This window comes from Tupaia chinensis, unplaced genomic scaffold (genome assembly GCF_000334495.1).
Source record: "Tupaia chinensis unplaced genomic scaffold, TupChi_1.0 Scaffold000672_1, whole genome shotgun sequence".
Lineage (NCBI taxonomy): Eukaryota > Metazoa > Chordata > Mammalia > Scandentia > Tupaiidae > Tupaia > Tupaia belangeri.
Genome location: NW_006160195.1, coordinates 589,770 through 602,132, shown reverse-complemented (window position 1 = coordinate 602,132; position 12,363 = coordinate 589,770). Strand labels below are relative to the sequence as shown.

At 41.6% G+C, this 12,363-nt stretch overlaps 2 pseudogenes; one reads left to right on the top strand and one right to left on the bottom strand.

Annotated features, from left to right (window-relative positions):
- Positions 1 to 8,535: 8,535 nt before the first annotated feature.
- Positions 8,536 to 9,997, bottom strand: LOC102478814 (neurofilament heavy polypeptide pseudogene; annotated as a pseudogene).
- A 28-nt stretch (positions 9,998 to 10,025) lies between these two features.
- On the top strand, positions 10,026 to 10,648 carry LOC102478372 (40S ribosomal protein S8 pseudogene; annotated as a pseudogene).
- Positions 10,649 to 12,363: the final 1,715 nt, after the last annotated feature.

The following is a 12,363-nucleotide window of genomic DNA, read 5'->3' as shown; positions in this document are numbered from 1 at the left end:
AGAGACTTCAACATACAAATTTTAAGGAAAAACAATTCAGTCTACGAGAGTTCCCTGTGTCAGGATATTCCTTCCCTTTCACTTAACTCGTAGTCATCTTCCAGATCTCAAACTAAATATTGCTTCCTTGGAGACACCATCCTGACCACCCGCTCACTCCCCTGCAGACCGAGTGAGGTCTGTTTGTAGGCACATTTCTGGTGCTCCTGTACTTCTACTTGTCACGATTCTTAACAAAGGAATAACTGCATGACTAGTTGATTCACTTTTTTCTCCCTCCAGGAGAAACCATCCCCAAAGGGCAGGGTGCTGAGGTGCTGGCTCTCTTGTTCTCACCTCTATCTGTCCTGTGCCTGGTGAGTAACTGGCACGAGGTAGCAACTCAGCAAAAGAACTGCTGAGTAAACAAGTAAACGAATAATGCTTTAAATAAGTAATCAAAATCACAGGCCCCTCCAAAACATTATTATTTTCAAAGTATTTGTTTCCTCATGTTTGCTTTTAACATCCCTACCATAAAATTCTACTTGTGTTCCAAAGCCCAACTCAAAAAGTCTCCCCCATTTTCCTTCTTACTTAAAGCAGAATTAATCCTTCCTCGGCAATCCTGGAGCACGTTATTTATGTGGTTGATTTTACACTTGTTGTGACCCGTTAAGGGTAGGTCATTAGTATGTTTTATTTAATGCCAAATCCCTGGCACATAGTGGGCACCCAATACAGAGTCGATGTCTTTTAGAAGGCAGGACAGGACCATCCCAGCTTTTGTGGATAGGGCCATTGTGAAGATCGTGCAGCAGTCAGTAGTGATTCCAGACACTCTGGGGGCTTAGCTGCTCTGCCTGCCCCTGAGGCTTCAGCAGGGCTGAGTAGGTCACTGCTCCCTGTATTTCACAGAAGCAGGTTGTGGAGCTGGCTATGGAGCTGGTTCTAGAAGGGTTCTAGTGAGAGAATACAGTGAGTTTCCTAACAAAAGATGTGTGGGGTAGGGGCAAGAAAATAAAAAGAAGAAAGAAAACTCAAGAACTGCTTGGAATCTAATTTGAATTCTGACAAGAACTGGCACTGGTTCTTTGGTCTACACTTTCGTCGACTGAAGTACAAACAGCTGAGCTAGTCTGGAGGCACAGAGACCCATCTAGTCTAGATTCTGTGTAGTTTCCTGACTGTTTCCTCTGTGAAAAGGGACTAATAACATGAGCTTCATGCTTCACGGCAGTGTCGCAAGGTGCAGATGGGACATCACAAACCAAACAGTCCCCTGCATCAGTAGCCAGCTGCACCAGTTGTGAAGACCCTTGCTTAGGTCCAGAGTAGTTCAGAAATAAAGGTAAGAAACCAGGGATTCTTAGAAGGACATGAACAAGTTTAGACTCACAGTGATAACACCAAGTATAGAGCTGCCCAATGTATTGGGCAGTTAAGGACCAGTTTTTCCAGTTCTCCATCTCCAGACACACAGGTACCTCTGCCCCGACTATCTTTACCTCCCAGTAAAACCACCCTGCTCTGTATTTCTTTCCGTATTTCAGCAAAGTGGACTGAATGGCACATGATTAAATCATGGATCCTGGGGGCCTGAAGCCCAAGTTTAATTCCAGCTCTGCTGTTTACTAGCCCTGTGATCTAGAGAAAGCCTCTGACCTTCAGTCTCCTTCTCTTTAAGATGGCAAAAATAATAGCAGCTGCCTCATAGGATTTTTAGGATGCTTAAGCTAGAGCTGTATCTCTGGGAATAACGCATACGTGCTCAATATGGGAAACATGTTATACCATCATCAACCTCCACTCTTACCTAATGCTTTTGCTCCTTCTTTCAGATTTGTTTTAAAGTCCATTCTGTCTTCTCCATTTCTCCTCCTAAGACTTTCTTTCTTTTTAAAAAGAGTTATTTACTATTATTATTAATATTTTAATTTGACCAGAGGGAGAGAAAGTAAGTGAGAAAGCAAGCTGCCAAGTCCAGAACTTCAACTGTGATCGGCCATGTGGGAGTCCAGCACCTTAACCACAATGCCACCTTCCAACCCCACGACCTTCTTTCTTTTTTCTTTTTTAAGAGGTTTTTGCTATAGGGCGCGTGCGCTCGCCAGACAGACAGAGAGAGACAGAGAGACAGAAAGCGAGAAATCATGCCCCAGGGAGTATGGCCACACCGCAATCCCTTCTCCTCCATTCTCTTCTCGGAATCTTGGGCACGTATGCACACGCACCCAGCGTGAGTTTAAGCCACCGGGTCCAGGATGCGAACCGCGGTCGACTACATGGGAGTCCAGTGACATAGCTATTACGCTAACTGCTGGTCCCACGATCTTTCTTAAGGCAGAATGAACCCAATTCAAGCCCAGAATTACAACTCTTATTGAATTTCCTGTCCTGGGCCCTGTGCAATTTCCACAGCAGGCAAAATTTCTCAAACAATGTGGAAGTAAAGAATGACAATAAGCACATTCCTCTCTTATTATAGAGGTCCTTGGATTTCCAGGGGCTTCAGTTCAAGAACCCCAAGTTCAAGCAAATGCCTTCTTTTCCCTTCCCCCACATCTAAATAATCATCTGATGCTTTTCCTTTGCAAACCATGTTCAGAAAATGCAGTCAGAATATAGTAACTCTTGGCTCATTCTTCTCAAAGCATCCCAACAACTTAAGATTCACTATTTTGGGAACTAGCGGTTAGCATAATGGCTATGTCGCTGGACTCCCACATAGTCGACCGCGGTTTGCATCCCGGACCCGGTGGCTTAAAACTCACACCGGGTGCGTGTGCGTGCGTGCCCAAGATCCTGAGAGGAGAATGGAGGAGAAGGGATTGTGGCGTGACCATCCCCCCTAGGGGGTGATTTCTCGCTTTCTGTCTCTACGTCTCTCTCTCTCTCTGTCTGGCGAGCGCACGCGCCCTATAGTGAAAATCTCTCTCAAAAAAAAAAAAGATTCACTATTTTTTCTTAAGTAAGCAATATAGTTATTAACTGCAGGATATGTAAAGGGCATGGAGCATTTGAGTTGAGAAGTGCAAATGTCAAAGACAAAAAGGAAACTGTAAATATAGTCCCAGACTTGAAAGTACAGGCAGTGAAAACAGCTGTGGGATGTAATGTCCTTGGGAAATAGTTAAGATGCTGATTCAGAGTAGCCGTTGCTGACATCAAGCACTGCTACCTACAAGTATCTTTTTGTATCCTGGCACAGAGTAGGTGTTCAGTAAAAGCTAGCTGTATGGAGGAATGCATGGATAAATTATAGACACAATAAATATTTATTTTGTTGACAAAATTGGAATGATGGAGTTGAAATAGTTTATAAAGTTATGCCATCTCCTGAGGCTCTTCCTTTTGTGACTTATGAATCCTGTAGCATCCTCCTTTTTTCACTATTTCATCAAATACCCCTCTGCTTCTAGTTACAGCTGTTTGAGTGATGGCTCTTACCACCATTGTGCTAGTAAGGTCTGGACCTGCACACAGTGTACACTGGATTGACCCCCGAATGCTTCATCCCCAACAAGATCATACAAATAGTCTCTAGTGTTAGGAGATATTCTAGGCTACTGTTTCTCTATTGATGTCCATGCTATGTTTCTGTGATATGTGCCCAGTTACACAGCACTATTGCTTAGCTATGTAAAATCACTCAGCAGGACTGAAACCCAGTCCATTAAAGCTCCTCACCCATATCACTTCAATCCCCTCACTCATGTTTGTGGTTTGCACTATCAATAGACTCTCTTTCTTTAAGGTTTTCATTTACTCTGCCTGGGTCTCTGCACTAAGTGTTAATGTGACTCAGCCCTGGGTACAATCAATGTTTGTCCCAAGTGAATCGCTCCTAGCAACTACATCTTCTTGAAACTGCCAATGACATTTAAATCTCTAAATACAATTTACTGAGTAGGAATAAAATGGGCAACTTTTTCTTTCATGCTTGTCAATTACCAATACTACCTTCTTATCAGGGATCCTTGGATATTGCAAACCATCATAGAAGCAGCTGTTTGACAACTGAAATTGCCCTGACCCAATAAGGGGCTGCCTTGACTTGTCGGCCTATGTGAGATGAAATTTTTCTAGGTAGATGACGGCAGCTCTCTCCTCCCTGTAGGAGCAGATAAGATCACAAGATATTTTAATTTAATGTATCCTTCTCTGGCAGTGATGAATGGGTTCTCTGCACAGATACTGTGTGAATCTGTGATCATCTTGGCAATGATTCTTAGCAGGAAAGGTGGTATGATGGACTACTACACAGAACAAAAAACAATGAATGATTGCTACACGCACAAGAGATAAATCTCACAGGACGAAAGTTGAACAAAAGAAATCAGAAACAAAAAGGATGTATACTGCATAGTTCCATAATTATGAAGCTCGAGAACAAACAAAAACAAATGCATAGTGATAAAAATTAGAACATGGTTACCTCTGAAGAGGGTTTTGACTAAAAAAGGGTACAAGTGAGCTGTCTGGGATACTAGAAATGTATTCTATCTTGATCTGGGTGGTGGTTTCACAGATGTATATACAAGTAAACATGTAGTAGATTCTTCACTGCAGATTTATGCATCTGATGTATGCATGTTATTCTTTAAAAGTTTAAAATAAAACTTCGCAGATTAGCACTTGGTATTAGATAATTGGGTACCACAAAAGGAGATACCAACCAAGATAAAATTCAGAATTTGGCTTTCAAATTTGTCTGTCAGGTGAAAGTATTGGTTGTAATCTGTAAATGCTTACCTCATACAATGATCATACATTGTGGTCATTAGTCAGAATTGATGTACTACCTCTTACGAAATTAATTCCAGGGACATTACTACATTTTAGGAGATAATTATTTTTCCACTCCATGTTGCTGAGAACATTCTTGGAAAAAACTGCATCAGAGACAAGAAACATCAACGACATCTTTATTCACATCTCACTCACAGAACATTCTTCTAACATTGGTTCATTTCAAACTCAAAGAAATGTAGAATTTTTAATAACAAGAATTTAAATTTCTGCTAATGTCGACCAATTTTGAAAAATAATTCATCTGGAAAAACTACATTAGCTGTGAAAATGACATTTCAATATTTTGAGTGCAGTTGGCACAGGAAGAAGATCCCCTCTGTGGCTACATGTAGACCGTGCATTTTTCAAACAGTTCAGCCTTTCAGAACTTCTGAAATCCATTTAGTCTGGAAATTACTAGGGTCTAGTTCAATCAAAAAATAAGCCCAGGTTGCTAAAGGGTACAAAAGCTATCACAGGGGGCAAAAAAATCAATTTTGGAAGGCCGTACATGACTCTCAGCATTGAGATCTACAAACTCACTATCCATGGCAGACAGCAGCTGTGCAAGGACCTGCCACAGGCATACCTTGTGGACAGCTGTGCCTACCTGGATGGACAGGCATACCTTGTGGACAGCTGTGCCTACCTGGATGGTTGCTTTCAGAGGTCATTTATTTTTAGCACATTAGGCCATGGATTCTTCTAGCACCACGTCTGCACACAATAGTCATTCAATTGCAAGTAAGGCTTTATTCTGGTATGCAGTGTGGTGTGGTGAAAACAGCACTACAGATTTTGGTTCACCTATTTCTGGTAGCACAGTCAGTAGTGAACTGCACTGCAGTGCTAGAAGATACATGGCCAACTGTAAGTTCAGTTCCCCGGACTGGTCAGAAAATATGCCATGAGCATGCATGCCCAAGATGTGCCCAAGATCCTAATGAGCTGGAGGACTGGGGAGAGAGGATTGCCGTGTGATGAGACCCTGTTGAGGGTACATCTCTCTCTCTCCCAAGTACATGCATGTGCTATCATGATTAAAATTAACAAACTTAAAAAAATCTGTGTGTATGTGGGGGGTGGGGGGAGGATAACATGATGGCATAGCAATAACAAGTGATGCTCTATGGGGCTGACCTACATGGAAAGATTCCTACTTCAAGTCTAGAGACCTCCCTGAGTATGCTGGTCACACAGATGCTCAGGATCCAGAGCTGGCTGAGGCTGGGGGTGAATCACAGCATCAAGATCCTGTTAAAGGTACTGCCTGTTTCTCTTTGTTTCTCTTTGTCTCTCTGGCTCATGGAGGGAATAAATAAATATAAAAGACCCATTTATATCACACTTAGGACTACATGGCCTTAGCCTAGATCTTAGTCCTCAGTTTCCTCATCTATAAAAAGGACTGATAATTTATACCTTTGTCAGAACTTCTGTGAACATTAGCGATTAGGTAGAGTATGCCACTTAGCAGGTATTCAATACTTTCTAGCTTGATACTATTACCAAGTGGGCCAGAACTGATTGTAGGAATCTCGAAGTGTTATTAACAGAAGTATGTCACATAGTGAGTACTAATCATTCAGCCAAATGACCCATATTCAGCAAATGCCACTGGGTATTAGGTACAAACTGCTGTAGAGGCCACAAAGACAATTCACTCAAATTCTTTCCCACAGGAACTCATTGTCAAGGCGATGAGACAGACATGGTAGTAACTACACCAAAGGCACATGAAGATCCTCAACTATATTTATTGAATGGTTTCCCTGTATTGCTTTCCTATTCTGTTTAATTTACTTCTGCCAATATTCATTATTTTCGCACTTCTGGCTTTGGGTTTAATTTGCACTTATTTCCTAGTTTGTTTACATGAAAAATAAAGCTATTGACTTGAAGTATTCCTTTTTTTAAAATATAGGTAATGATGGCAATAAATTTCTCTCTGTGGGATTTCTTTAACTGCATCCAATAAGTTTAATGTGTTGTGTTTAACTTCAGTTCATCTCCATACATTTTTCTAATTTGATACCTTCTGTGACCTATTGGCTATTCAGGAGTATGTTATTTAATTTTATACATTTGTATATTGTTATAAATTTTGTTATTTTATTGATTTTGAACTTAATTTTTCTGTGGTTGTGTCACAAAAACTGTATTGTTTCAACTGCTTTTAAACGTATCAAGGCTTGTTATAAAGCCTAACATGTGGACAATATAGAAGAGACAACGTAATATGTGTGTTTTAGAAACTGTATGTTTGGCTGTTGTTGGTTAGAATATTCTATAGATGTTTGCTAGGTCTAGTTTTTTGATAGTGTTGGTTAGGTTTTCTATTTTCTTGTTGGTCATCTGTCTATCAGTTACTGAAAATGACTCATTGAAGTTTCCAACTATATATTATTGTTAAATTGTCTATTTCTCTCTTTAATTCTGTACACTTTTTGCTTCATGAGACTATGCTGTTTGGTTTGTCAATATTTATAATAGTATGTATTCTTCATGCCCTGATCCTTTTGCCATCATAAAGTATCCATCTTTGCCTCTGGTAATTATTTTTACATTAATATCTATTTCATCTTTTAATTTTCTGTAGGGCACATGTGCTTGCTGGAGAGAGATGAGAGAGATGAGGGAGGGTGAGAAAGCACCCCCAAGAGGAGATGGTCATGCCACAATTCCTTCTCCTCCATTCTCCTCTCTGGATATTGGGCATGCATACACACATACCTGGCATGTCTGTCTGTCTGTCTGTCTTTTTTTCTAAGAGATTTGTGCTATAGGGTGTGTATGCTCTTCTGAGAGATACAGAGACAGAAAGTGATAGATCGTTACCCAGGGGGATGGCCATGCTACGATTCCTTCTCCTCCATTCTCCCCTTGGGATTTTGGGCACACACACAGACACACCCAGCATGAGTTTTAAGCCACTGGATCTGCGACTTGAACTGTGGTTGACCATGTGGAAGTCCAGCACCTTAGCCACTATGCCACTTGCTGGCCCAATGCCTGGCATGTTTTTAAGCTCCAGGTCAGACTCATATTGAGCAGTGGAACATGTAGGATCCAATGCCTTAACTGCTATGTCACCAGCTGGTCCCTAATATTTATTTTTCCTCATTTAGACTTCAGCTCTGTTTTCTTATTGTTCGTGGTATGTTTTTCCATCCTTTTACTTTCAACCTAAAGTGTGTCTTCAGTAGACACATATGGTTGTTTCACGTTTTCTTTTGTTGATGCTGCCATAAATTTTTGAGACTCTCTTAATTTTTTAAAATTTGCCTGAGGGTACATGCATTCATTGGAGAGAGACAGAGAGAGGAAAAGTGAGAAAGCACCTGGGGGAAGGGTCACTCTGCAATGCCTTCACCTCTATTTCTCCCTCCTTCTGAGAATTTGAGCACACATGCACATGCACCCAGCATGTTTATCAAGCTACAGAGTCTGGGATTCTAAACAGCATAGCTGGCGATGTGGGATCTAGCTCAAATAATTACCAGGCCCCTAGCTGGCCCAACTCTGTTCATTTTCCTTCACTGCTTTTTCTTTCTTTTCCTCAGTCTATATAACTCAATTGATTAGAGTCATAATATATATCTGATATCATGACCCTGTTGATAATTTCTGCTTACTTTCAAAAATCCATAAATAACTTCCCCTTAAAGTTTTCCACTCAAAGTTTTCAAATCCTTTTCTTAGTAATATTTTGTTTTCTAGCCTTTTCTTCTGAAGTACCTTGTTATCTAAGGAAAATAAAAATTATCCAGAGCCTCCTTTTCTGGGATTGCTGTTTTTTTTCTTATCTTCAGCCTATTCCTTTTTGGCTTCAACTTTGGATTCTTTGGGCTTTTATAAAACAGGTTCTTTCTTCTCAGTCTTGGGCTTTGGGACCTCCTTCTTGCACTTCATCCTTCTTGCTCTCCTTCTTAGTTTTTGGTGCAGCTGGAGCTTTCTCTTCCTCTACCTTCTTTGGAGATGCCTTGACTTTTACCTTGTGGAGCTTTTTCTCCTCTTTCATGGAGATTTTCACTTCTTCCTTCTTTGGCAGCTCCATCTCAGGAACCTTGGCATCCTCCATTACAGGAGATTTGGCCTTCTCTGGGGATTTGGACTCCTCGTTGACATGGCTTTCGGCCCTTTCCAGGGATTTGACATCTGTAGGGGCCCTGGCCTCCTTCACTGGGGTCTTGGCTTCGAGAGCCTTCACATCAAGAGTCTTGGCTTTCTCAGGGACTTTAATTCCTCCTTAACTGGGGACTTGGTCTTCTCAGCGAACCTGACCTCTACTGAGGACTTTGCTTCTTCCCTCATTGGGGACTTGGCTTTCTCAGGGTACTAGTCCTCAGCTGGTGATTTTGCCTCTTCCTTCAATGAGGACTTGGCCTCAGTTGGTGACTCTGTTTCTTCCTTCACTGGGGACTTGGCCTTCTCAGAAGACTTGCCTCGGCTAGTAATTTTGCTTCATCTTTCATGTGATACTTAGCCTTTTCTGAAGTCTTGGCCTTAGCTAGCAGCTTGACCTCAGCCAGCGACTCAGCCTCAGCCAACAACTTTGCCTCAGCTGGCAACTTTACTTCTTCCTTCACAGGGGACTTGCCCTTCTCTGGGAACTTGACCTTAGTTGTTGACTTGGCTTCTTTCACTGGGGACTTGGTTCCTTTCTCTGGTGATGCAGACTCTTCTGCTGGGGGGAGACTTTGCTGCTGCTTCTGCTTCTACTTCCTCCTCTCCTTTCCCTTCTTCCTCCTTGCCTTCCTCTTCTTTGGCCTCTTTCTCCTCTTATTCAGTCATCTTGAGTCATTTGAATCTCCTCCATTTGGTTCTCTACAATCACGGTTTCCTTCTCTGACTTTTCTACCACCTTGATCCTCTCTTCACTTTTAACCTTTATGTAAGTGGATAGGGAGGAGTCCTTCTGGAAGGGAGAAAGGACTTGGGCCAAAGCCAATCACACTATTCACCTTCCAGGAGTTTTCTATAGTTGGAAATCTCAATTTCCAGAGTCATCTTGACATTGATCAGGTCCTAGTACTCTAAGAGCCGTGCTGCCATCTCCCACTTGGAGATCCTGAGCTCAGTATCCAGCTACTGAATGGCTTCCTGGTAGGACACAATGTCAGCCTGATGACATTGTCATTCTCATTTGCTAGTGGATTTGTGGACCATGGGATTTTGGTCACTCTCATCCAAGATGCTTTGAAACAACATTTTCAAAAATCATCTTCCCTCTTTCCAGCCAGTGCTGAGCGATGGGTATCTCTCAGGACAATTGGCACAAGCGCCACAAGACTGGGAGCAAGAGAAAGCCCTACTACAAGAAGCAGAAGTATGAGCTGGGACGCCCCGCTGCCAACACTAAGATCGCCCCGCCGCATACACACAGTCCGTGTGCGGGGAGGAAACGAAATGCCGCATCCTGAGGCTGGACATGGGGAACTTTTCTTGGGGCTCAGAGTGTTGTACACGCAAAATAAGGATCATCGATGTTGTCTACAACACATCCAATAATGAGCTAGTGAGCACCAAAACCCTGGTGGAGAACTACATCGTGCTCATTGACAGCACACTGTACCAATAGTGATAGGAGTTCCACTATGCACTACCCCTGGGCCGCAAGAAGAGGGCCAAGCTGACTCCTGAGGATGAAGTGATTTTAAATAAAAAGGGATCAAAGAAAATTCAGAAGAAATACCATGAAAGGAAAAAGAATGCCCAAATCAGCAGTCTGCTGGAGGAGCGGTTCCAGCAAGGCAAGCTGCTTGCCTGCATTTCATCCAGACCAGGCCAGTGCCGCCGAGCCAATGCCTATGTGTTAGAGGGCAAGGAGCTGGAGTTCTACCTGACGAAAATCAAAGCCTGGAAAGGCAAATAAACCTTGCTATCTTCACTCTGTAATAAAGGTATTTATTGTTCAAAAAAAAATCATTTTCCCAAACAGATGACAGTATTTGCATCTGTCTGATGATAGATATCTCTAGCACAGTTGACCTGAAAGGGTCCTATCTTTGTACCAATCTTTTGTGTGAAGCATTTAAGCACTATGCTTGCAATTACTGAGAAGCTCCAATATATAATTGCAGTGTCATATTTTTCTTACAATTTTTTTTAGAGATTTTTGCTATAGGGCATGTGAGCTCACAAGGGAGACAGAAATAGACAAATAAGCACAAAGCGAGAAATTGCCCACCGGGGGTGATGGCCATGCCATGATCCTTTCTCTTCCATTCTCCTCTCTTCCATTTTTGGCATGCACACAACTGTGCCCAATGTGAGTTTCAAGCCACCAGGTCCAGGCCTCAAACTGTGGTCAACTACATGGAAGTCCAATAATATAACCATTACACCATCTGCTGGTCCCTTTTCTTACAAATTCTATGTGAGGATGTAATCAAAGAAAATGGTAGAAAGGAAGAGACAGCGTCTGAATTAGGAGAAAAATTAAAAAAAAGGTACTCAAGGAATTGTATATGAAATGCACAAATCCCTTTTTCATTGAAAACATAGTTTAGGGACCAGCAGTTGGCATAATGGCTAAGTTGCTGAACTCCCATGTAGTCGACCATGGTTTAAGTCCCAAACCCAGTGGCTTAAACTTACGCCGGGCATGTGTACATGTGTGCCCAAGATCCCGAGAGGAGAATGGAGGAGAAGGGATTGCGGCTTGGCCATCCCCCCTGGAGGGGGACTTCTCACTTTCTGTCTCTCTGTCTCCCTCTGTCTTTCTGGCAAGCGCACACACCCTATAGCAAAACCTCTCCAAAAAAGAAGAAGAAGAAGAAAAGAAAATATGTATACTAACCAGATACTGGTCAATGTCAATCATGTGGGATGGATCTGGCTCCCCTAACTCTAGCCCATGGAACCAACGCAAATATAGTTTGTGTGTGTGTGTGTGTGTGTGTGTGTGTATGTGTGTGTTAAGTGTATGTTGAGATGGTAATGTAAATTTTTCACTAATAATCTCGATATAGCAAATTGCATTGCTTTTTAAATGTTAGGCGAAATTTGCGTTTCTGTGATAATATCAGCATTGGTCATGATATGCTCATCTGTTTTACATATTGCTGTTTGTTAACTAATGTCTTGTTCAGGACTTATCATTAACAAATAAATTTCCATTTTCCTCCCACACTGTCTCTGGTATCTACAGTTTCCAGTCCTCACACACACACACACACACACACACACACACACAAACATTTCGTTGATTCACAAAATATCTTACTTCTATGCTTTGTTTTCAAGATTTAGGGATTTTTGTCTTGTCTTGTGCTGTGGATAGGCTCAAGTACCTACTATTTGAACAGAATCCTAACCCGTTTCCTGGCTTTAAGTTTCAAGCAAAATTCTCTTACCATTTCTTTTTATTTTGATTTTGATTTATTAAAACTAAGACTGCTTTTCTTGAAATTAAAAATATATTGAAAAATACCTATTTCAAGATCACCATAAGCTATATAGCATCAGGTAGGTGCTACTTTATAGTATATTCATTCTACTCAGAGTTTCGTGCCTAAAGTCAGGCATGTGTTCACAGATCAGATGAACTTGCTATTGAAAGTAGTTATATTACATAAACTGTTTAAT